Raw genomic sequence first — 27271 nt, forward strand, 5'->3', positions numbered from 1 at the left:
GCCTATATTGAAAATACCTTCCTTTCACCCATTTGATGGACTTGAACTGCTTTGAGGCCTTATGTCCCAATTATGTTTCATGGAGCAGGAGGAAGTATATGTGATAATAGGTCCTGACACCACACTACAGTCTGTCAGCTACTTTCTTTTATTAATTAACATCCTTTGGAGAATAGTTTATAGGTGGGCTGTGAAAGAAGCAGAGAGGTAGAGAGATAATGGAATCACGTTAGGTCACTACACAAAGTCTTATGTTACAGAAAAGAAGACTCATTCAAGGGCTTTACGGATTGGAAGAAGGAAGGAGTGTGTTCTAGTGATTAAGGAAATCATGTTGAGCTTGGTTTCCTTTTATCCTGGAAGGTATGAGGAGCCTGGCCTCCTAGAGAAACAAATGGGGATTTGAGGTGATGGGGAGGGGCCTGGGATTTGATACCTCCTACCTTGAGGTTAAGTGATAATAGGAATCAAACCAAGAGTTGTGATAGAATATCACAGTTTCTTTACAGGGTCCTCTGTCCAGCCCTTGAAGGATTATAGCTGTGGTGGGAAGGAGCATGGCACAAGATTTATGACCCTAGCAGGAATTAAGCTCTCCTTCAAGGGTACTCTGTCCTTCTTGGGAAGAAGTTGTTTAGAATGAAAGATCTTGGGATCCCTGGGTGGCTCAGTGGTTTAGCGCCTGCCTTCAGCCCGGGGCGTGATCCTGGAGTCCCCAGGATCGAGTCCCACATCGGGCTCCCTGTGTGAAGCCTGCTTCTCCCTCTGCCTGTGTCTCTGCCTCTTTCTGTGTGTCTCTCATTAATAAGTAAATAAAATCTTTAAAAAAAAATAGAATGAAAGATCTTGTTCAGAATCCAGTGATGGTCTGGTCAGGCAGGGTTGGTCAGAGCAGGCTTATCTGGAGGCTACACCAGAATCTCTGGCAATGTTGATCGTCTATGTCCTTCAGCTTCTGGAGTCTCCGGTTCCATAAAGTTTTACTCTACTAACCTTTTGTCTATAGTCTCTGATGCTATCTAGTTGACTTCTTGGATCCTCCACAGTGGTGAATCACTTTTAGGGCTCTTTAGGAAAATAATACATAACTACAAATATAAGTTAGATGTAAAAATAAATATTAATTTAGACTGAGCAAAGAAATCACAACAAATCATACATTCGATAAAGCCATCAGATACAACTAACATGACAAATCCAGAAAAGATACCAAACAGAATAGCTTCAGGATCTTAGCATTACACAACTTTTTTTCTCTTTTGCCACCCACAGCCTTTTAGTACTGGGCACTGTGGGGCAAATTCCCATCATAATATTATTTCAGACTTTGTCTCTTCATGTCTCAACACTGGGAGAATTGGCACTATGGGTGATTGGACTGTCTCTGAAGTCATTTGTTATTCTGGTATAACTAGTGATCACTTAACTATACATAGAAGCCACTGAACACCTCATAAATATAGCATCCTAAACCAAGCCAAGGGATTCCCCAACTCGACTTCCCTTTATCGGTTATGCACCATGCCCACGGCCACTCTGGGGCCTCTCAACCTGAGGAGAAGTGTGATGGAGAATAAGTCAAAGTGGAAAGAAAGAGACTTAAAACCATTATTCTGAAACATGTCGACTGACAGACACAAACTGATCCCATCTTGCCTTGACCTAAGGTCTTAACCCTTTCTGAACTGGATTGGCAACTTCAGTGCTGTGAATGCTTCAGCTGTCCTCATGCCCCAGATTCAGTATACTTTTCTCTGTTGAGTTCAGCATTTAGGCCCAATGTTTTAGAAAATGGAATGATGGTATTGATAGATCATGGCCAGGATTGGCTGTAACATCATTTTCTTTCTTTCTGACTCACCCAGTGGACATTGAACCCTGCAATGGGGTGAGGAGTGCTAATTCAGGGCTTGCTTGCTATCATCTCACATCCAGGGAGATGACTTAAGGGTATTTTAATTCTCTAGAGACAGGATTGAAACAATTGAATTCTTTCCAATATAGATAGGAACACAGCATGATCAGAAAGTGAAATCATTAGCTCTCTGGACCTTGGGGAACATAAGCCTTAACCTTCTGAATTTTAAAAAGCAGCCTTGACTCATCTCTGCCTTCTGTCATAAACATTTCCTACCAAGTCCACGTGTATTAAGCATGCATCTTGCAATGTAATAGCTATCCCAGGTTAGATTTTTGTTTAATCCATCAAACACGTCCATAAGCATAAGGAATTTTGTGTAGCACCCTTCCCCCCTGGGGTGGGGGGAGGAATTGTATTAGTCATGATCAAACAAGCAGAGCTCTGAGGACCCTGGTTTTTCAGGGTATCACATTCTTGTCTTGCTTCCCATTTTCCTAATTTCAACTAATGATCATCCTCACTAATCTAACCCGTAACACAAAAGCTTAGTCTCCCCTGCAGGCCCACAGTTAAGATTTCCTCCTGATTTTATTTCAGTTTCTTCCGCCTTTCTTTTATTTATTAATCAATTCCTAGGTGAACAAAAGTCTCATCTTTCTAGTCCAATTCTGAATTTTCACTCCATGCTGGCAAGATTTTCTTATCTATCCTGGAGGGAGACTCAGGCAAAAGTCAGATCTCCTGCTGTATGGAACACCTGGCTGAACTTGGAAGGGAAACTAGGTAGCATGTGACCAATTTAACCAGTAGGCTGGGCAGTGTTTTTGTTTTCTCTTCCTCTTCTCTTCTTTCAAGCTCTCATGTGCTATATAACCCAAAATAAAATCATGCGCAACTTATGTATATGTTTAATTCAAAAGCGTTCTGTGTAAAGATAAAGCTGAAATTTCATCTTAAATAGATCTATTCATTCAGTGCTTTGGAGGCCAGCCAGGAATGAACTCCAAATGTGAGACTCTTGCAACCGAAAGTACATGCTCCATGTGACTTAAACCTATATTTTCAAATGGCCAATAGAACAAGCCTCAAATGCTCTCAAGCTGCGCCTCGGCTCATATGGAGAGATAAACAGAGGCCCCAGACTGTGCACTGAATATATAAGTCATCAAAGCAATTTTAAAATCAATTCAACATTTGACAAGGAGCCAATATGGTTCCTCTGGGATTAGAATGACATGCTCAGGCTACTACTAGGGGTAAAATTCTGACAGCAGTGTTTTGTACATGCTGGAACTTAAGCAGAACTCCCCCTGACTCCTCCCCCCTCCAAGGAAAACCATAATGAAGCACTACAATGGGGTATCTGTGAGATCACTAACACATGGTCGCCATTTGACTATGAGGGCATTGATTAAATCCCAGTGACTGGGCAAAAGAACCCAAGACCCCAGAGTGTATGCTATGGCCCCAACCACATTTATAGCAAGCAAAAGGCACAATCATCTTTGAATTGAGAGATCATTGAAAACAGGCTTCTTCTAAGGATGGGGACTTCTTTTGTTGTTTTGGGAGAGTCAGGGCAGGGTAGGGGTGGGGTTGACAGTGACTAAAACACCATGGCAGGCCCTCGTATTTTTAATCTTTATAAGAGAAAACAAAACAGTGCTCGCTAATCAGAGGTCCATTTGCCATTGATGATTTCCCACTTTATATTGGTTTCTTTTTTCTTATTCTAAAAAGTTCTCTTGGCTCCTCAAGGTACAGAGAAGACCTGGTATGGAAAGGGTATGGAGGGAAATGGAGGACTTGTCCCATCTAGCTTCGTTGTATGGTTTCATTTTGATCTTGGCTTATTCCATTTTTTTTTTTTCCATTGGAGCTTCAGAATTAATGACCTCCATTTCTTCTTGGGGAAACCTGGAGAGAGAAGCGTCCCACAGCTGTGATTTTTTTTTTTTTTAGATTTATTTATTTATTTGGGGGCGGGAGGGGCAGAAAGAGAGAATATTTCAAGCAGACTCCCCATTGAATGCAGAGCCTGATGAGGGGCTCGATCCCACAACCCATGAGATCATGACCTGCGCCGAAACCAAGAGTTGGCTGCTCAACTGACTGAGCCACCCACAGCTGTGATTTTAATGCTGAGTCACTCTCTCATTGTAAGAGGCACAATGCCAGATTTTCTCCTCAGCCTTTCTTCCTTCATCTTCAAACCTCAAACTCATCTGAAATCATTGCATAGGCACTCTTGCCACTGCCTGGCATGACCAGGGCACCAGCCTCCTTCCCTTTGCTTGCATCTTGGTACAGTGCTCCAGTTACAAGAGGCATTGTTGGCTCTGTCCCAGTCTGCTGACATGTTCCAGGTCCTCATGTTCTGAGAAGAGATAGGTAACAGAGGTAAAGGCTCCATGCACAGCGGGCAGATCATAGAGACTGTTCTTTGGCTCAGGTCCTCTCATTAGACCAAGTGCTGGGTACCCTTCTGTGCCTGGATACATGATAAATAATATTGCTAAAGATACTGGGTGAAATTTTTCCTAAATTAAGGTTGCTCATGTGATTTGGGTGGCTCCCTGTGGAAACTTCCCAGGAAAAGCCCAGTCATGGGAAACTGTTCTGCTTTTCTCCAAGGATATGAGGAACAGGTTGTGACAACCTCAGACGGAGGGAAGGCTACCTTCATGGTCAAATCATGCCAATCTCCTGTGGAATAGTCAAACTTTTTTTTTCATGAGCTGTGAGGTCTTATGTGAGCTTCCCACCTTTCTGAACTCATTCCTGGCCCTTTCCTCCCCAACTCTCCCTCCCTTTTATGTCCCAGATACACAGGTTCTCTGCATATTGCTCTTTCTGTACCTAAATACTTTCCTAACATGTGTTTCCTGCCTTCTTGTCATCCAGGTTTGTTTGTTGTTTTCTTTTTTTTTTTTTTTTTAGATTTTATTTATTTATTTGAGAGAGAGCAAGAGAGAAAGAGAGAGAGAGAGAGAGAGAGAGAGTGAGCACAGAGGGAAAGGGAGAAGCAGACTCCCCACTGAGCACAGAGCACATGGGGCTCCATCCCAGGACCCCAGGATCATGACCTGAGCCGAAGGCAGACATTAACCCACTGAGCCACCCAGGTGCCTCACCTAGTTTGTATCTTAATTATTACCTCCTTGGTTGGTTATTCCCACCTCATACTCTGTGTTTTTTTTTCCCCTTGGCAATTATACCTAAGTGAATTTATATATTTTTTAATATATTTTTTTATTTATTCATGAGAGACACAGAGAGGCAGAAACATAGGCAGAGGAAGAGGCAGACTCCCTGCAAGGAGCCCGACGTGGGGCTCGATCCTGGTTTCCAGGATCACGCCCTGAGCCAAAGTCAGACGCTCAACCGCTGAGCCACCCAGGCATCCTGTGAATTTATATTTTTATCTCACTTGGTTACTTAGTTATTTTTGTCTTCCTCTGGCAGAATAAGCTCTATTAAGGCAGAAAGTTTGTTGCCTCATTTACTGCTGTGTCTCTGACACCTGAAATAATGCGTGGCATTTGAGAGACACTCAGTAAATAGCTGTGGAGTGAAAAATGCACGGATGAACATGGAATGACCCAACTGTAGGCCTTTCTCCAAGTGACCTTCCAAAATTGGTGCCCGACCTGACATTGTCATAAGTTCAATGTTTGGGCCTGCCCAGAATTCAATGTTTGGGCAAACTTGGCAAAAGCTTGGTAAGTCTCTACTTGTGCAAAACACCATTGATGGCAACACGGAGGATCTAGAGCCGATTGAGGGGTTGGTTGTGCCTGTTACCAGGGACTTTAAACTTTGTTGAGGGTGGGGCTACCTCTTAGGAGGTGGTTTATACAAAACAAGACAAAATAGAGACCCAGCATTTATCCTTCTTCCTCCTTGTCCACGTTCAAGTTCACCATTTGATGTTTCTTATTCCTTCACATTTTTTAGTCTCTTCACCTGTCTTTGCCTCTTTTTTCTTCTTCTTCTTTTTTTTTTTACTTATGAGAAACAGAGAGAGGCAGAGACATAGGCAGAGGGAGAAGCAGGCTCCATGCAGGAATCCCAATGTCAGACTTGATCCCAGGACCCTGGGATCACACCCTGAGCCGAAGGCAGATGTTCATCTGCTGAGCCACCCAGGCGATCCCTGTTCCAGCCTCTTAAAAGGTCTCCCTGTTTCCACTACAACCTGGCTCTCCTCTATTCTCCACACTCTTGCTTAAATAGTCTTTCCAAGCTCGAAATCTCAGCACATCACTACCCCCCTCTTAAATCCTTCATTGACGCCCCACATTGTAAATGTAACCTTCAGTGTCCTGTGTGAACTGGCCTCGACCAATGTCCCAGCTCTGTGCCCTCCACGACCCATCCCTTTGCTACACAGCAGCCACAAATTGGCAACCTCATTGCTCTCTGTGGCTCATGATCTCACTTGTCATACGTCTTCTTCACAGATAACTCCCTCTGCCTGGAGCTCCCACTCATGTCAGGATTCTGTTTTAATGAACTGTTCTCTGTGAAGGCTCTGTGCCACCCAAATCTGTCTGGTTAGACACCTACCCCTTATACCTGCGGTTCCCACAGCCGTCCTCTAAAGCATTCATAATTCTGTTTGCTCTTTGCTTGGCCATTTCTCTCATTAGAACTGGAGCCTCATTGAGTATAGGGACAATGTGTGGTTGAAAAGGAAAGGGGGGAAAAAAAAGGAGCAAAAGAAATGATAAATGAATGGCCCAGTAAGGCAATATGACAAATATGGTGTAGGATTTCCATGGTCGTTAAGGGCATCATGGAGAAATGCCTTTGACTTTGGGCTTTGAAGGATAACCAAAATGCATTCTACAGCCAGGGAGGAAGTATGAATATTTGAAGCTGAAGGGAAGAGTAAGGTCCAGCATGGGTAGAAGGGTGTAGAGGACAATGAGGTCAAGCGAATAGCTTAAAGCCAGATCACTGGAAGTCGGGATGATATACCATGAGGTTAACGCTTGCTCCAAAGACCACAGGGAGTTGCAGTTGTTTCTGTCTAAGGGTGTGATGTGAACTGATTTATGGATCAGAAAGATCCATCTTGCAACAGGGTGGAAGATGGATTGCAGGGGGGAGAGGCCGGGGTCAGTAAAGCCATTGGAGCCCATGTCAGTGATCCAGGTGAGTGATGATGAAGCCCTAGGCAGGGGCAGGGCTGGGGTGGGCGGATGAGGTGGGGGGCAGGTAGGAGAGACCCTGTGGAAGGAGAACAGACGGCATCGGCCTCGACTGTGGGAGAAGAGGGAGCCTTGATGGGCCGGGAGGATGGTGAGGCGGACGTGCAGCGCGGTTGCCAAGCCGAGTGCCCCAAACAATAGCCCACTGTACTGGTCACTGCTCGGGGCATGGTGGGAGGAGTGTGTTCCACACTGTGCATTGCAATTTCAGAGAACATTTAAAAAAAAAGAAAAAAGTAGCAGATTCCGGAGCAAGGAAGGGTCTGGAAGCCTTGGCTAGAAGAAGGGAACTAAAGAATCCCAAGTTGTTAGCCTGGCACACAAAAAGCGCAAGAGGGAATGTGACGGCTGCCCTGGTGGATTTGACGAAGGGCCCGTAGACAAGATATTACACATGTCCCAAGGGCAGAACCAACCGTGGGGGTGAGTTAGAACTGACAGCAAAAGCATCTTTTGGCTCCGTAGAGGGGAGATCTTTTTAAGATGCAGAGCCAGAAGCTACCTTGCCAGCTAAAGAACTCCCGTGAACACATGGCCCAGCAGAGATTAAGGGTCCCTGGTAGGACCTGTAGGAAGGGATACGGGAAGGAGGGGGAGGGGGGAAAATGGCAGATGGGGTTACAACCTCGCACTTCAGAAGCTTTGTGTTTCTCTCCACTGATGTCCTAATTTGCACCTTATCACCTGGTCCTGAGAACAGGACAGTGACAGGGAGGAGGGACTGTGTTCTGGGCACCACCCTGCTGCCCATGGAGGAAGAGCTGGGGGTATGAAGGCCACTCCGGGTGCTGGCGGACCTCCCCTGTCCTTGCTCACTTCTCTCCTCCTCTTCTCCATAAGGCACAGATTTGTACTTAGAGCTAACATGCTAAGGTGGCCAGCAGGGGCTCTGGTCACTGTGGGCCCTGTGTACCAGCCCTAGAGCAGTCGGGGGAATGCTCCCACGTATTAAACTCTGAATTTGTCCTTCTTTCCGTGTTTTCAGACACAGAACAGGGCCAATCCGGGGTCTGGGTCTCTGTCTACAGGGAATCCCTGTTTCCCTACGGGGGAGTTCCACATCGACTTTCTCTTTCCCTATTCCTCTAACTCACTCACTAGCTAACTACCTCTCTCCTCTCTCTTTCTCGCTCTCATCATAGAGCTTTATCAGCCATTGATAAATTAGAAATCTTCTCTTCAGTGAGCTGGAGATGAGAGAATATGCCCAATTCTTCATAAAAATATGAATGATAGGGGTGACTGGGTGGCTTAGTCGGTTAAGCGTTTGACTCTTGATTTCGGCTCCTGTCATGATCTCGGGTCATGGGATTGAGCCCCACATCAGACTCCGTGCTCAGTGGGGAGTGTGCTGGAGATTCCCTCTCCCTTTCTATCTCTGACCCCCGGCCCCCTCTCAGATGAATAAATAAATCTTTAAAAATAGAAGATTCTCTCTTTCCCTTTCCTTCTGCCCCTCCCTTGCCAAAGTATGTATTTTGGGGGCACCTGCGTGGCTCAGTCAGTTGAGCTTCTGCCTTTGGCTCAGGTCATGATCCCGGGACCCTGAGGCCGAGCCCTGTGCCAGGCTCCCTGCTCAAGGGGGGACCCTACTGTTCCCTCTCCCCACCAGCCCTACTCGCACTCTCTCTCTTTCTAAAATAATGAAATAAAACTAAAAAACAAAAAAAATGTATTTGATATATATGATATATATAATGTTTATATGAATAATAATAAAGATTTCATAATTTATGTAATTGGAGATAATATTTCTCTATTACTTATTAGGTTCAGGCCTCAAAACAGCCCTATGATGTCAAGAAACAACCTTGGAGAAGTTAAGTACATTTATCATCCAAAGTCACTCCTCCAGGAAAAGGTAGAGTTGAGTCTATGTCCTACTTGGGAACCTTGACCTCTAATCACTAAACTATATCACCTCTTTCTTCCTTCCTTCCTGCCTTCCTTCCCTCTTTCCTTTTTTCCTTTCTGGACTAGACCTTCAGTAACTCTAACTTACAGACATATAGTCTTCAAACTTCCTCTGTCTCTTCAGACTGAAACTCCCTGAGAAGGAGAACTAATCTCACCATGAGGCTAAGAGCCTCCAGAACTGCATCGTCCAATATACAGTATTAAAATCATTAATGCATTTTAATAGTTCTCTATGTTGCAATGATTCTATTTTGGATACAGTGGGTTAAAGGGGTTATTAAATTTAATTTCACCTGGTTCTTTTTTTTAAAAATGTGGCTATTAGAAAACTTAACAGTTACATCTATGGCCCTCGTTAGTTCCTCCCGGACCTCAGCACTATAGAAGGGGTAGATCACGCCATGCGAGACCAACTCAAGTGTTCTGTTAAGAAGCTTGTAAAGGAAAGAAACCAGAGGGAACACTGGAAATGAAATGCCTGTAAATTCTGTGAATGATATTCCATATGACCAAAGCTGGCACTTCTCTGTGACTTCACATTCTTGGTCCCTTTCATCCTGTGGGTTTTGTGTTTAGAAAATGGCCTCATACTCACAGGACACTCAGGTCTGTCTGGCCTCTGACCTGCCCTCCTTTCCAGAAAGCCTGCCCTGAGGCTTAAGAGCAAGGCTTCCCCTTCCACCCCCTCCTCTTTCTTTCCACCTGGTTCCCATTCAGGGTTTGCAGGGCTGGAGAGTTGTCTGGGGCGCTGATATATGAAAGGCACAAAAGCATCCCTGCAAATGTAATGAAATGGGGAAATTTATATTGACCAGAATTCCTTTCTGGATGAGAATGGCTCTGGTTGAATTGTTGGAATAATTTGGCACGATGCTCTGCCTGCAGGGTGTAAGGAACCAAAGGGCCTCAGGCAGATCCTCAGGTCACTAAATGGCCTTTAGGGTATGTAGATTTGGTTAATTGCAGGGCGTTTGTTTTGCAGAGTTGAGTGTGCAAGTGTGAGGGAGAGGTGGATTGCTTGGGGCAGCAGAGCGAGGCAGGCTGCCACTGGGATTCCACTCTTCTCTTAATTTATCCAGCAGGTGTCCTTTTTGTCAATATCTTAATAAAAATCCATTGGCTGAGAAAGCAAATCATTAGTCTTGGGGGCACCCCCATGTCTTGGTGTGGCCCTGGCATGCTCTGATGAAAAGCATTTTTCTTATAGCTGCTTTTCTTGTCTGACCGAGGTTGGGTAGGACTGTGTGGGTCAGTTGACCATCGAAGAAATGACAGAGCTGTGTGTGCACAATGCATTTCTATGCTTTAAGCAACCCTCTCCAGGAAAGCAAGACAAGGGCTCATGTCTTCAGAGTAGACTATTGATTTATAGGATTTAGTAAATAGACCTGTTGCATTCATGAGAACTGCAAACAAATGCATCCTCAAATGGGGTTTTGAGGCCAAAGTAACAATGGAAGAGGTAGGGGGAAGGCCAAAGAAATATTTGCTCAAACTATTATCCATCTGGTCAATATGAAGAGAAGGGGGGAAAAAACACAACAGAACCTTTCATCATTCTGCTCTTTCTATCCACTTCCACCCCCTAAATCATAAGCAGTTTTCTATAACCCAAGAGCAACACCATCTTTAACTGCTTTCTCATTGTCCTTCCCATCCTCCTCAAGCACTTAAGCCGGTAATCTGCAAAGCTTGGATGCTGGCTAAATTAAGATAAGGGGATGAAAAGAGACTTGTTGGCAGGGCCTGGCAGTGAGGGTGCCTTCGTGATCAATCCTGGTCAGCCTGGACCCCTAGGACTGATTAAGAGATGTTCTCAGCTAGAGGCTGAGCAATACTCCAATAAGCTCACAGCCATTTGCCATCTGTGAAGTCTAAAAACTGCAGCAGCTGATCATGTGCATGATCCAGGCAGAAGCAGGCTGTCTGAGCCTTGGGGCCAGGTTCTTTGAGTTGTGCCTAGAGAGAGTGTGAGACACAGCAGGTCTGCACCTATGGGCCAGTTGGTTCCCTAGACAGCTGAGGGGTGATGAATTTGCTGAGCTACAGAGAGTTATTCCCAACTTTCTAAGAGTTCTGAAGGATATACAGTCACGCATCTCCTGGGTGCCCAGGCAACCGGGCTTGTAATCTCCACACCCTCGGAGGGCTCTGCTCAGCAGAGATGTCCGTGACAATAATCTCTTTGTAGGAAGTCAGAAAAATGCCGAGAGAGAGAGAGAGAGAGAGAGAGAGAGAGAGAGAGAGAGAGAGAGAGAGATGTACTTCTTCCCAAAGTAGAGTCACTAGTTAGTCTATTTTGCTGAACAGGGTAGCAGCAATTATGAGTAAAATTAGTCCAATTAGCAGATACTTGCGGGGGCTTCCTGGGTGTCAGTCCTAGGCACTGTGGATACACTAAGTTATTTAACTTCCTAACAATTCCCAGGATTTCATACCATGATTCTCCCTGTTTTATCCACAGGGAAACTGAGGCCCAGAGTGGTTAAGTAATTTGGCTAAGATCACACATTTGAAGAGAAGATTAATTCAACCAGAGTCTGGGCTCAAAGGCAATGTTAGATTGCCTTTCACTGTGAATTTTCTCCCTGATGCATATTTTTGTTTAGATTTTTATGTATTTCTTTGACAGAGAGAGTGAGAACTCATGCACAAGCAGAGTGAGAAGCAGACCCCCTGCTGAGCAAGGAGCCCGAGGGATGTGGTGCTTGACCACAGGGGCCCGGCATCATGACCTGAGCCTAAGCAGACACTTACTTAATAGACTGAGCCACTGAGCCACTAATGCCCCTCCCTGGTGCATTTTTGTGTTTATTTGTACCTATCACAGTGTGAGGGAAACTGGCTGTATTTAGCAGTCATAAGCAGATTTATCTCAGAGGCCAAAAACGTTTCAGCCCTAAGCATGGGCCTCTACGTTTCTATACAGAACTTAGTAATGCTCCTTACACATTTGCCCTGAGAGACGACTGATGTGAAGTGCACATGCTGGTCTTGGTGGCATGTGTGGAGCGGGAAAATGAGTGGACCACATTTTTGTGTCTGTTTGGTTCTGTGTGTGTAGTTGTGGCCTCTGGCACAGGGTCTTGTAACTTCATCTAAATGCAAATTCCAGGGGCACCTGGGTGGCTCAGTGGTTGAGCATCTGCCTTCGCTTGGGTCATGATCCTGGGGTCCTGGGATGGAGTCCCACATCGGGCTTCCACAGGGAGCCTGCTTCTCCCTCTGCCTATGTCTCTGCCTCTCTCTGTGTGTCTCTCATGCAGACTGTGAGTGCTTGGTGAGGGAGGCTGGGGGTGTGGGGTGGGGGGAAGTGTCTGACAGGTACACAAAAGTACCAAGGGTCACTAAACCAAGAAGCAGTCGTTCCTTATCAGGTAACCCAAATCTTCATTCTGAAAGAGAGTTAAAAATAAATTGAGGGAACTATTTTGTGGATAGAAAGGTGGTTAGGGAAGACTGTACACTTCAGGCATGTCACTGAGGTAGTGTGGTTTGCTCTTCCTGAGAGGAAGCAATGCAGACCTCATTATTTAGACTTAACATTAAAATACGGAGGTCGTGTGCATGTGTGTGGGTGTGTGTCACTTAAAATGCTAGTAAGGCTGAGGATGAAACCAAAGGCCTGGATTGAGCAGACTTACCTTCTCTCTACTGTCGCCCTCCTCTATCCCCCAAGTCCTTATAATTAATAGACACAAACCTTTTTTAAAAATTTTTTTATTTTTATAAATTTACTTTTTATTGGTGTTCAATTTGCCAACATACAGAATAACACCCAGTGCTCATCCCGTCAAGTGCCCCCCTCAGTGCCCGTCACTCAGTCACCCCCACCCCCCGCCCTCCTCCCCTTCCACCACCCCTAGTTCGTTCCCCAGAGTTAGGAGTCTCTCATGTTCTGTCTCCCTTTCTGATATTTCCCACTCATTTTTCCTCCTTTCCCCTTTATTCCCTTTCACTATTTTTTATATTCCCCAAATGAATGAGACCATATAATGTTTGTTCTTCTCCGATTGACTTATTTCACTCAGCATAATACCCTCCAGTTCCATCCACAAATACACACAAATCTTAAATAAATGTAAAGAGAAGGCATAGCGTCAGTGGACCAGTAATGATGAGGCAGCTCTGAAAGCTAGAGTTTAGATGAGATCATACTGAAGGAGGAATCCACAGCACATGATAGGAAAGAGCAGGAGCAGGTGATGCAGGAGGTGCTAATGGTCCCAGGGGAGCTCTGAGCTGGGAGGCAATGGATAGGGACCAGGATGGGCATGGTTGGGAGCTGCTGGGGAGGCTTTCTGGAGGGGTGTTTCCTCCTTTCCCCTTTCTAGGTAGTCATTGCAAAGCTGGGAGACAGGGCAATGTCTGCCGTGGCTGGTGAAGCTCACAAGGAAAGTACCACTTTGGTCATTGCTTGGAGGCTAAGCATGGACAGGGCTAAAAGGAAAGGGTTAATAAAATGATGACCTGACAACCAAAAATCATGATACCTTAGTAGAGAACAGTTAGCATGAAAGACAGGCATTGCATTTTACAGAAAAAGAAATATCTGAAGAGATAATTAATAGAGCAATCAAAAGGAGACTTTAGAATGCATATAATTAGTATTTGTAGAGGGTTCTGAGAAAATAGCATCCTAGACCATATCAACCTGCCACTCAAATATAAAGGTAAAGTAGGATGTTTTAAGCAACAGAACACTTAAAAAGATGCCACTTGTGAAACTTAACATGAAATGATTCATAGACAATATACTTCAGCAATATTAAAAACCAACTCAAAAGGAAGATATGGAAGCAGTACTGAGCAGAAAAATAAGCATAATTTATAATGGAACATTAATTATTTAATTGAACATTAATTATTTAGAATATAATAAGATTTAGAACTAAATTCCCATATAATTTCATGGTGTGGAAGCTCAGGGGGAAGGGGAGAGGACAGGAGGTTATAAGTACTGATTGAATCTAGGCTTCGATAGATAAATGCGAGCCTTTTGTAAATTTAACATAAGTTTAAATATGTGTGTTAGACACTTGAGTAAACTACCAAGTAACAGAAACAGGAGTATTATATCCAAGCAATTAAAGCAGAAACATGGAATAAAAACAATGCATAAAGCAAATACCATCAATCTGCTATGTTTACCAAAGAATAAACAATAGAGCACAATAGATATAATACACACCAAAATGATGACTGGGACAAATAGAGAGTCTAAGAAATAAATGTGAATGCTTTAAAGAACTCTATTAAAAAAAAAAAAAAAAGAACTACAGCTTTGGCAAGTTAATATCCATCTGTATGTTTCCTATGAGACATATAACGTGAAATGACCCAACAGAGATGAAAATAAATGGATGAGTAAAGATAATGTAAGCAAATACCAATAATGACAATAATGATAACAAAAGCCAAACTAATAATAGAAAATCAAATCCTAGACTAAAATTATGTAAAGGGAAAAAACAGTCTATATCATGGTGATAAAAGATTGAAACTAACAAGAATACCTTTAAGAGCACCCTAGTTTCATGCTACTGAAGGCAGAAATCTCAAAAAATAGGAGAAGATGTACATTAACGTTGTTTTGGAAACAGAGTGATCAAATGAGCAAAATTTAAAATAATCTGTAGAGAATTTGAATAACAATTATCAAGTGATGTGCTTGAATTATCAATCTCCTGAGTGGATTACTTGAGGCTTTATAAGGATTGAAGATGCATTTTGGGGGGTGTCTGGATGGCTCAGGTGGTTAAGCATCTGTCTTTGGCTAAGGTCATGGTCTCAGGGTCCTGGATCCAGCTCTGCATTGGGCTCCCTGCTCAGTGGGGAGCCTGCTTCTCTCCCTGCCTCTCCCCCCGCTTGTGTGTACACTCCCCAACCCCCTAACTTAAAAATAAAATCTGTTTGGTAAAATAAAATAAAATTTTATTAAAATAAAATTTGTTTGGTAATTTCTTTATGCCACCCTAGAGTCTCTCCCTCCCTCCCTTCTCCCACTTTTTCCTTCTGTCTATCCTTCCTTCTCTCCCTCCCTTCTCTCCTGCCCTCTTTCCCTCCATTTCATTCTTATCCTTATTTTAATTTATTTATGGTAAATGATTCAGACACTGCAAAAGACATAGTGGAAGAAGTCTATCTCCTTCCCCTATCCCTCCATCTTCCAGTTTTCCATTCCAGATGTACTTACCATTTTCATTTTATGTGTCCTCTAATATAATCTATGCAAATACAGTATATATGTACATATGCATTTAGGTATATCTCTTTTTAAAAATGCATATATGTGGCCATATGTATTTTCCCACATTAATAGATATTTTTCCACAGCATCATTTTAATGTTCTAAATAAAGTTCTGTCGTGCGAATCTATGATTTTTTTTGGCTACTGTGAATCAAGTGTCTATGACCATTTGCTACGCATATTTTGGCCATCAGTTTGTAAAAGTGGACTCATCTGTGGATCAGTGGAAAGACACACTTTTGAGACTTTTAAATGTGTGCTGCCCCATGTTTCCAGGAATGTTTTTCTTATATTTTTATGGTGACTTCAACATGAGTTGTCCAGCTACTAGCTTACATTTATATTTAAAAAGTGGTAAAGTCTTAGCTAGGAAATTTGCGAGTGATGACCTGACACGGTTGAGGAATACTAACCACTTTCAACTTGAAGACTCAAGTCTCCTTTTGTGTATTCACATCTGCCAACCCAATTTGCTGTAGCCAAGGCCGAGCTTTATCTGTGTGTTTCTCGCCAGAAGATGGCTAAGCCGGACGGGAGACGGTAGGAGGGAATGAATGAAGAACTCAGTATACCTTGGCTTCCTTTCAAGTTCAGCCTTTGATGTGTTTGTAACTGTACTAGGACAGGACAGAAATATTCTTTTTTAAAAAAATATTTATTTATTTGTCGGGGGGAGCAGAGAGAAAGGGAGAGAGAAACTCAAACACATTCCACACTGAGCATGCGGAGCCAAAATTGGAAATATTCTTTAGAGGGACAACATGGCAAATTTTGTTTTTGAGGTTATATGACTGACTGACTGACTGACTGACTGACTGACTTATTTATTTGTAAATATTTGAATTCATTTTGCCGACATATAGTATAACACCCAGTGCTCATCCCATCAAGTGCCCTCCTTAGTGCCTGTCACCAAGTCACCTGATCCCCCCACCCTCCTTAACTTCTGCAACCCTTTGTTTGTTTCCCAGAGTTAGGAGTACATGACTTTTTTAAAAAAGGAAAGCAAGAGGGCAACCAGAACTTGTTTTAGAGCCTAAAGCACCAGATTTAGGATTGATCACGGGGTTCCAAAAGAACAGTAAACCCCACTATATCCTTCGCATCTCCCTAATATTACCAACAAAAGGATTTTCTAGAGTAAAGTTGGAATTTGAAGATACTACTTATTCTACTAATATCTTGAAGATTCAGAATTGACATTAGTACGATTATGTACTAATGAAGTCTGAAGGAAAAAAGCTCTGTAAAGTCCAAGAAAAAAACTTCCTGAACTTATTTTACTCAGCATTTTTGAAGTTCATTTAAGCAGTGACCCACCCTCACCTTTTAAAAACACCTATTAAATGCCCTCAGAATTAGTGTTCTGGAGAAGATGTTTTTAGTAAGGCTGGTCTATAATATGGTGGATTCATTGAGAGAATACCAGAATATTTTGTTGGTACAAATTCCTAGTAGCTATCTTGAAACTACTGAAGACAGGACTGGTATTTTGGGAGCCGTCATTCAGCTGAGTCAGAAATGAATCATACTGAATTAGATGGCTTTACCCTCTCATGTCTCTGCTGAGAACATCTTAATCCCATGATATAATTAGCTTGTCCCTCTAATTAGGAGCTGTTAGAGGCTTCATGATTTTTTCAGACACCTGTGGACAGGCATAGGCTACAGGACTTCGTAATACTGCTTTGTAGAGTTGACATTTTCTGAATTCTACTCTGATCAAAGTCTTTCAACATCCATTTATTCTCAAAAAGACAAACTGAAGCAGGCCGGCAGAAGAGGAAGCTGTTGTAGAAGAAAGCCCACCCCCACACAGATCATATATTAGTCTGACATCAGGTTGTATTACCTGATCAATAATGCCTGACAGAGATTCCTTAATTCTGCCTGTCAGTAATTAACAGGAAATACTTTAATTATATGCCACTATTTTTAAAAATTATAAATAGCATAGATCAATCTTCTTTCACTTCACTCGCTGCTTGTGTCTTTATTCTCTATTATGCTATAAATTACTTCTACTAAACAGACATAAAGCAAAGGTTGGCCTTGATTTTATTTTTATATCTTATCGCTTGCCTTTTTTAAAAAAGATTTATTTATTTGAGAGAGCGAGCAAGAGAGAGCACAAGCAGCGGGGAGAGGGAGAAGCAGGGAGCCTGATGTGGGGCTCTATCCTAGGACCCCTGAGATCATTACCTGAGCCAAAGGCTTAACAGACCGAGCCATCCAGGTGCCCATATTGCTTGCTTTTGATTGCAAATTGATAGATATTCATTATAAAGGATTCAAATAATCCGAAACAGGTAAAGTAAAAAGTAAATGCTCACCTTTTCTTTGACCCTACTATTCATGTAATTAGTGTTGATGGCTTGATGTGTATACTTTTAGATCTGGATAAACATTTACGTTTGTATTCATTTATTCATAGATACTTTTTTATTTTCACAAAAATCTTATCATTACTAATTGCGTGTTCCTAGAACTTGCTTTTCCCCTGCCCTTAACTATTCCATTTTTGTCTATATAGATGTGTATCATTTATTTTATGGCTCAACCTGAGTAGTGGGGGAAGACTTTTAGGATTGAGCACTTAACCTAAGGGATCTGACGCTATCTCTGGGTAGATACAGAGTGTCAGAATTGAGTTGAGTTCTCAGACATCTAACTGCTGTCTAAGAATTGCTTATTGGAAATGTGAGGGAACCCTCCACCTTGCTGCTAGGTGAGATTGGATCCAGAATAACTTTCACTGTGTATAGTACAAATCTTCACAGTCATGCATATATATAAATGTATAGTTATATAATATATTATGTTTAAACGTATAATGTATGGTATATAATAGATTTATATAATTTACAGTGTTTCAATTATATATAAAAAAGAATGTGGGGCACCTGGGTGGCTCAATTGGCTAATCATCTGCCTTCGCTCAGGTCATGATCCTGGGGTCCTGGGATGGAGCCATACATTGGGCTCCCTGCTCAGGGAGGAATCTGCTTCTCCCTCTCCCTCTGCCCCACCCCTCATTGGTGCACATGCACATTCTCTCAATCTCTCCCTCTCAAATTGATAAATCTTTAAAAAAAAAAAAAAAAAAGAATGTGTGGTTGAATTCCTCCAAGTATGGAATAACTTATGTGTGTCTTTGTGCTCATGTATAAGAACTCAAGATCTACATAATTTTCCAGCCAAAATGATTTTTTTTTAAGATGTAAATTTAATCATGTCACTTCCCTGCCTAAAACTCTTCACTGGTTTTCAGCTGAGCTTAAGCAATATATCCCAAATTTCTAACATGGTCCCTATGTCTCTGATCTATTCACCCCTGCCAACATCTGCAACTTCATCTTGTGGCAGTCTCCCCATCACTCCCTGGTCTTCTGGTCTTGAGCCATTTCAGTTTTCTTCAGTTTATTGAATGTGCCTTTGCATATCCTCTTCACATTGTCTAGAATATTCTTCTTCCCATTGATTTTTGGATAATCCTATATGACTAGCCCTAATGTTCCTTTAGTATCTTTTTTGTTATCTACTATGATTCTTCTGTTAGGATATTTATCATAATTTTAGGAGTGTGTATTTGTTGATTTAGTCAACAACCTATTGAATTTCTTTTTTTCTTCTATGTTTTTAGTCCTCGTTTTATTTATTTCTGTTCTGATCTTTATTATTTCCTTCCTTCTACTAGATTTGGACTTTGTTGTTCTTTTTCTAGCTTGTTTACCTGTACGGTTAGGTTGTTTGAGATTTTTCTTTTGCTCGAAGTAGGTCTATTATCACTATAAACTTCCCTCTTAGAAGTGCTTTCTGCATCCCAAGATGTTGGATCGTTGTGTTCTCATTTTTTTTGTGTGTGTGTGTTCTCATTTTTATGTGTCTCCATGTACTCTTTACATTTCTTCTTTGATTTCTTGGTTAGTCCATTCATTGTTCAGTAGCATGTTGTTTGGCCTCCATGTATTTAGATTCTAGATTTTTTTCTTGTAATTGATTTCTAGTTTCATGGCATTGTGGGCAGAAAAGATGCATGATGTGATTTTAGTCTTCTTCAATTTATTGAGACTTGTTATATGGCCTAACGTGTGATCTATCCTAGAGAATGTTCCATGTGCTCTTGAAAAGAATGTGTGTTCTGCTGGTTTTGGATGCAATGTTCTATATATACTTGTTAGGTCCAGCTGGTCTAATGTGTCATTCAAATCCACTGTTCTGTTGTCCATTTTCCATCTGGATGATCTATCCACTCACTTCACTGGATGTTACAGTCCTCTACCATTATTGTTACAAACAATATAACTTCTTCCATTAGAATATATGTCTTATGAAGTTTTCACCACTATATCCTCAGCCCCTAGCACGTAATAGATACGTAAATAGTGATGATAATAATCAAACAAACCCTCATGAAGCTCCTCATAACACTGCTCTAAGTGTGAGATCTGTGAACACATTTAATCCTCACTATGGTCCTAAATTGGTATTACTATTATTCTCATTTTATAGATAAAGAAACTGACACAGAGAAATGGTTAAGTCGCCTGCCCAAGGATAAGTCACCTGCTCAAGGTCAAGGCAGAATTGGGTCTTGAATATAAGCAGCCTGGGCCCCCAAATCTGTGCTCTCACCCAATGTAGCAATGTTTCAAAATTTTTAATATGAGAGCTTTACTACACATCAATTAAAAAAAAAAACCACTCCGAAACAAAAGTGCAGCAACTGTCCTCCGTTTCTATAGTGTCCAAAGAGTTCCTAAAAACAAACAAACAAACAAAAACACAAAGAGTTCCTTATTAGTGTAAGACAGGTTTGCTCTATTTGGGCTTATTTTTGAGTTATTTTATCACTGATCATTATTCTTATTATGTTCAAACTATCATATAGTATCAGTGTTAAAAAGCATTATGGGTCTATTTATGATGGGGAAAATTTTGAGTTTAAAAATTAAAAGAACTAAGAAACAGATGATTATTTGTAGTATCATTTCATATTGCCAAATATCCCTCCAAAAAAGGATATATTGATATTCTTCACTTTTCATAGTTTATGGAAGTGCCCTTTCCTCACACTCTCCCAAACACCAGAGTGTGATTTGCTTTGCCTTTTTGTCACTTTGATATTTGTTTCAAATGAAGACGGCAGTCTTTGGTTAAATAGAAATCAAGTATGTGTGTATTCTTGGTAAGTACTTTTTTGCTGAGAGCTTGGTATTTAATAAACTTTGCATAAATCATCTCATTTAGGCTTTATGAACATTGTGTGTGTGTGCATGCATGTGTGACTCACTCAGCAATTCTAGGATTCTATTCATCCAGCACTAGTATGTTCTTGGTTATGTTTGATAAAAAAGAAGTATATACTGCTTAATTTCTGCCCTTAAGGAACATGTAATTCAGTTAAATACGCCAGACTAGCACTTATAACTTAGAGGTGAACAGTGTAGAACAACACATGACTCAGAACTAAAGTGTGTACTACAGTCCACAAATGACATATCATCAACAATATTGTTTTGAGTGCCAGTGTATGCAGGACACGAAGATAGGCCTTCAAAGGAGCCGAGAGAGGAGAGGTAAAGTGCATATAATCAAGAAAGCAGTAGGCAGATGTAAGTCAATGATGGCTGCAGATGCAAAATCTAATTAGGTCTTGAAGAATGATTAGATTTAAAGAGATAGGGGTGTGGCTCTTCCAACAAGGACCATAACATGAATGAAGATACAGGGTTAAGAATGAATGGGACCTATTTTAGAGACTGACGTTTTCTTTCATTATGAGAAATGATCCCACAAATAAGATCACCTTGCTCTGAAAATTTGATAGTTGGAAGTAATTAATGAAACACCATGTAATCTCTGGGTGGTAGAGCAATCAGGAAACATATAGCAGTATTCACTAATAAGGTAATTTAAACTCATTTTCAAGGATGAGGAGAAATGAACTCTGAAGGACTTTTTGATAGGATTCCATTTGGCCTCAGCAACATCCTGAGTGTTCTGCTACCTCAAGGCATATGGCTCATATTTATAGGGCTCCCTGTGAAGGTTTACATAAATTAACCCTACCCTTAAGAAAGTAAAATAAGAGGGCACCAGGGTAGCTCAGTTGGTTAAGCATCTGCCTTCAGCTCAGGTCACAGTCCCAAGGTCCTGGGATCAAGTCCCCAGATTGGTCTCCCTGCTCCTTGGGGAGCCAGCTTCTCCCTCTCCTTCTGCTTGCCGCTCTCCCTCCTTGTGCTCTCTCTGTCTGTCAAATACATAAATAAAATCTTTAATTAAAAAAAAGAAAGTAAAATAAGGAATTTGTTCTGAAAGATGTTTTCCAAAGTCTACCTGAGTACCTAGTCACCTACCACAAACACAGAATCTTGAAGGATGAATTCTGTAAATAGAAAAACAGCTAACCAATCTTCTTGAGTAAGTTGACTTTTTCAAGATGTCAGTAAAATCTAAAGAGTGCCCAGTTTAGAACCAGCAATCTTCTGTCTCAAAGATTCATTACAATGTGTCAAAAGACATCTGTGGATATTCCCTTGTGACCAGTGTGGGAGAGGAGACAATCCTCCTCTTTAAAACCTGCTCTCTAAATTGTGGACGTTTTCTTAACCTCATATGTAAAATGAGGATATTGGTATGATCTATTGCATGGTTGGTCAAATTAGAGAGTATTTAATGTATAGTGGTTTCCATAATGACCCCATCTCCCAGACACCAACTGCAATATAGTTATGCTGTGTTATTTTTCTTATTCAGAGTGGATTAAATAAATTTGAGAGAAGGATGTAACTCCCCAGGGAAAAGGGAAGGTAACTAACCGTCACTATGTTATGTGCTCAGAGACTTAAGGGGTTTACAGATGACACTCATGTTTTGGCCGAAACACTGTTCTCCCCTATGTACAGGCTGAGCCTACGCATTACGTACAAATTTGAAAGGATCTTTAACAAGATAGCTTAGCTTGTTAGTGTTAGAATACGCACATCAATTTCTGCTCTCATTTCAACCCTAATTTGAAGTAATAGATTTTGACCTAATGTTTAGATTTATGAGAGGGAGAGAAAACTCTAGGGTTTTCACATCTGCTGGGCTGGTGGCACACTGTAAGATCAAGTTGTTATTATGGCCTTTGCTTGGGTAAATACAGGCAAGTTATTTTGGAAGTCTCAAAAATTGTATTATTTAAGCAAGTCTTTTGGCTGTTACCCTTAAGGGAGGGATTTGCTTTTTGCTTGTATTAGAAATTGCAGCCCTCCGATGGCTTCCCATGATTAGCACTTGTTGGACACTTAAAGTATTTCTTATCAGGAAGATATAATTGGATCCTCCTCCGTTTTGTGTCTTCAAATGTATCTCTGAATGGCCACCTGAGAAAGCATTCTGCAGAAACACTTGCTAATGGATTTTTCTTATCCTAGGTTTACTTCTAATGCAACAATAATCACATATATTTCCAAAGTGCTTTTATCCCCCAAATACAGCAGAGCCCTTTACAAACTAAATGTGATTCTGAAATCTCTTGTCCCCATCTCTGTGCAGCTCTGTCTCTGGTGGAGGAGGGCAGCAGCGAGGAAAAGGAGTGATTCAGGGCTCTAGGATGAGACAGGACCCGGAGGGCCAGGGAATTGTTTTCTCTTGGAAATGCTAATCTCCTGGCCTTCAAGCTGAATGCAAATAAGTGCTCTAGGAATGAACCATTCTGTCCTGGGCCATAGTTCAGGCTTTACCCCCATTCTCTTTTGTTCTACATTCCTGGAGATCTTTTTGCAAAGCAGCCAGGAGACAAGTTTTTGTCATGGAGAAAAGTGAAAATTGAGCCCGAGAAAAATCAGCCGAATGAGGTGCTTCGATATAAAAAGACAAGATTCCTTCATTGTTTTCCCCTTCCTCTCCTGATTTCCAAAACCATTAGTTAATGTTACTTGCTTTTTAAATTTATTGTAAAAACGGAATCACGTAGTATGTACTATTTTATGTTGGCTTCTTTTGCTTCAGATTATGTTTGAAATTCATTCAAATTTTGGATATAGCAGCAGTATATTCATTTACACCTGTTAATAGTGATAAATTATATGAATAGGTCACAACTTATTTTGAAATGGGTTTATCACTATGTGAACACACCTGTGCAACCCCCAATGAAGGCCAGAAGTGGAATGTTACCAGTACTCCATAAAGAATCCTCTCACTCCCCAGCATTCCCTTTCCTGTTACTTTCCTGATTGCCAATCGCGTGAATTAACTTTACCTCTTAAAATCTTTATAAAAATGGAGTCCTGTACTGTAAATTACTCTGAGCAAGCTTCTAGTTGGATAGAGCTGGTAATTCGGTTACACTGGTGAGTAGCATTGTTCCATGGTATGAATCTATGATAGTTTACTCATCTCTTCTACTGGTGATGGATATATAGGTTGTTTCTGGTTTTTTATAGTAAAAACCTTGTTGCTGTGATCATTTCTTGTACTTTGATACACACATAGCTGCATTTCTCTTGGTTATATAACTGGCATAGAATTGTGGGAACTAGAGTGTTTTTGTTTTTTTCTTTTTACCAATTTTAATTTTAATAGCTACTGCCAAGCAGTTTTCCATATTAATTACACCAATTTACACTTTCACCAGCAGTGTATGAGAGTTTGCATTGTTCTCCATGCCGATAAACACTTGGTCTTGTGATTATTTTTGATTCTAGCCATTTGGGCTGAACAGTAGCATCTCATTATAATTTTATTTGCATTTCCCAATTGCTAATGAGGTTGCATTTTTTCCTATATTTATGGGTCATGTGGCTATTGAGAATGATTAATTTTCACTTACTTATTTATCTCTTGCTTATTGGAGTCAATTATATCACATGTATTATTCAGCTGCCCGCCGTGCTTTTGTCCCTGCATACACAGAAACATTTGCTAAAGCTTGCTCTTTTAGAGTGATCTTACAGGTGTATAATTAAAAGACAGCCGAAGACACTTTGGCTACCCTTGGGGAGTGCTACACCCCGGTCACATTCTCAAAGTGTTACTGGCCCAATTAGTCTCTCTTGTTGTGACAAGCGCTATAAAGCAAAATATATTTGCTGTTAAAGAAGATGGAAAGCAAAGAGATGGGGAGGAGCTATTCTAGGTTTACTGAGAAAGTTTCTTTGAGGAGCCATTATTTGAATGCAGTTCTGAACGTCCAGAGGGGACCGGCCACGTGAACATGTGCTCTTTAAGACGGCATTGTGCATGTGCTGCCTGTGATAGATGAGATTGCAGAGCTGTGATAAGACGTTTGTCTTTAGCAGATGACTCAGGCGGCTGGGTCAACAGAGGTCTTTAGGAGGTGATCCTGGAGGAGCAAGGAGACTAATCCTGAGGGAAGGCCTGGTAAGCAATGCTGCCTGGGTGAGTGATGTTGATGGCTTGATGTGGTGGTAGTAGTAGATGCCAGAAAGGAGCCAGGATACATCTTGAAGATGGAGTCTAAGTAGTGGGAGTGGGATAATGGGTTGTAAAGTGGAGGGAAGGGATAGAAGCCTGGACAAGAGGGTGGATGAGTGGAACTCTCGTTTTATTACTAGGAAAAACTGGGGGAGCCTGGCATGAGAGGGAGGACTAAGGAGTTGCTTCTTGAAAATCTTAGGTTTGTGAAACCTATTAGACATCAAAGTGGAAATGTCAAGCGGGTGGTTCTATATATGATTCTAGAGCAGAGGTGAGAAGTGAGGCAGAGATGTAAATGTGGGAAGCAAAGTTTAATCAAAGTTTAATCAAAGTCAAAGTTTAATCAAAGCCACAGACTTTGGTTAAGAGGCTTATGGATAAATAAACAAACATAGGAAAGAGGGAAGGAGAGGAGGCAGGATTGAGCACTGGAATACTCCAGTGCTTTGATGTTTGGAGGAGAAGGAATTAGCATAGGAAACTAAAATGTAGTGGCCCATCAAGTTGGAAGAAAACAAGAGTGTTTTTTTTGGAATCCAAGTGAAGAAAACATTTGAAAAAAGAAAAAGGAAGCAGCTGCGTCAAATGTCGATGAAAAATGGAGTGAAATGGTGTTTGGTGAGTAGGGAGAGCCTCAGTGATGTCCCTAAGAGTGGTTTCAATGGAGCAGTGAGGACCAAGTCCTTATTGAAGTGAGTTGAGGGGAGAGGATGAGGTGAAGAAGCATCAACTATTCTTTCATAAAATTCTGATACAAAAGGAGGCAGAGAAATGAGGCAAGAGTGGAAGGGTCCACGGGATCCAGGTGCTTTCTTTAATGAAAGAAAAAACAAAATGTTTGTGCGCTGATGGAAGTGATATGGTGAAGAAGGAAATGATGATAATTCTAGAAAATACAGTGAAAGGAAACAAAATACAGCTTTTTAGGAGAAATGGAATTTTAAAAGTTTGCTCAACTGCAATGGGCACTAGCTAAAAGGAAATTATTGACAAAATTTTGACTATTTGAAATTAAGAAAATACGTTTTCTTCTCCTCAGAAACATTATTTCCCACAGCATGAATCATGGCTCTTACGTTTTCTTAGTGGCTCTGATTGCACATGTATATGAAGGTAGAAAACATTTAGACATTCATAATCAAGAGATTCTGTATGCTGTTCTAAACATTTACCCACCTTGTCCATGGCTTATTTTTTCTATAGGTTAAGCTGTTAAAACGAGAGATTTTCTGGAGCACCTGGGTGGCTTAGTTAGCTAAGCATCTGCCTTTGGCTCAGGTCATGATCCTGGGGCCCTGGGATCAAGCCCCAAATCCAGCTCCCTGCTCAGTGGGGAGTCTGCTTCTCCCTCCCCCTGTGTCCTTGCTCCCTCTCTCTCTCAAATAAATAAGTAAATAAATCTTCAAAACAAAGATTTTCTAACAAGTAGCCAGATAACTATAAAGAATATTCCATCAAACTACCCAGTAAAAGAAAAAGCAGATGCAACTAGCATTTCATTGGTTCCTCAGCATCTTTATAAAGCAATTTTGTCACTGGCTATCTCAGCAGTTTTTTCAACAACTGCAAAAGTTGACTAACATTCTTTCCTAATTGCTTTTCAGAGACCTGCTAGAAGGAATTTACGTGTTGCATGGATGTCCTCTCCTCTTTTTTTTTTTTCCTCTTTTTTTTTTTTCTCTTCTGCAATCTTTTGTATTTGCACATAGGCTAGTAGATGTGTTTTCTGAGATTCTTTTTATTTATTTATTTAATTTATTTTTTAAAAATATTTTATTTATCTATTCATGAGAGACACACAGAGAGAGGCAGAGACACAGGCAGAGGGAGAAGCAGGCTCCCTGCAGGGAGCCCAACGGGGGACATGACTCCAGGATTATACCCTGAGCTGAAGGCAGGTGCTTAACCGCTGAGCCACCCAGGTGTCCCAGAATCTTTTTTTGTTTTTTTATAAAGATTTTTATCTATTTTATTTGAGAGAGACTGGAAGAAAGCATGTGATTTGGGGGGAGGGGCAGAGGGAGAGAGAGAATCGCAAGTAGACTGAAGAGGGAGCCTGACATGGGGTTCCATCTCAGGACCCTGAGGTCATGACCTGAGTCAAAACCAAGAGTCAGATGTTTAACCAACTGAGCCACCCAGGTGCCCTCTGTTTTCTGAGATTCTTAAATTCTTCCATCAGCATATTTCACCCATTTTCTGGGCTCTGTTGACAAGTTAGGAAAGGAACCACGTAAGCAGCGGAGCTATTTCTTGTTCTATAAATAAAGACCATTAATAAATTTAATTCTGTGCAAAAATTAAGAGGAAAGGGTGTACAAAACAAAATATCTTTTCCAGTAGTTGAGTACTGCATACATAATTAGGTGTTCTTTTCAAATATCAAACAATGAACATCAGCTATCTAGAAACCCTTTTTGGATTTTTTTTCTTTTAAGGAACTAGTTCTGTTGCTTGTTTTTATTTCTTGCATTTTTCCATTTATGACTCATCTTATGCCTCTTGTGCTCGGTGTAATGAATACAGTTCTATACCTTACATTTCCAGACACTCATTTGTAGTGTGCAGTACTTTCCAGGTTTCAGAGCCTTCCCTCC

The 27271-nt window shown here is 41.3% G+C and overlaps 1 long non-coding RNA gene across 16 annotated transcripts in view; it reads left to right on the forward strand.

The window, feature by feature from the left end:
- LOC102152574 overlaps nucleotides 1-27271 on the forward strand; it is a 133689-nt gene that overhangs the window by 42805 nt on the left and 63613 nt on the right. For 15 of the 16 annotated variants that reach the window (XR_005366542.1, XR_005366547.1, XR_005366535.1 and 12 more), the window contains one exon: nucleotides 8848-8938. This is a non-coding gene — a long non-coding RNA (uncharacterized LOC102152574). Of the gene's footprint in view, nucleotides 1-7092; nucleotides 7501-8847; nucleotides 8939-27271 lie in introns of those variants that run through there. The other variant, XR_005366544.1, reaches the window with a different exon arrangement.

The sequence above is a fragment of the Canis lupus genome, chromosome 11, assembly GCF_011100685.1.
Source record: "Canis lupus familiaris isolate Mischka breed German Shepherd chromosome 11, alternate assembly UU_Cfam_GSD_1.0, whole genome shotgun sequence".
NCBI lineage: Eukaryota > Metazoa > Chordata > Mammalia > Carnivora > Canidae > Canis > Canis lupus.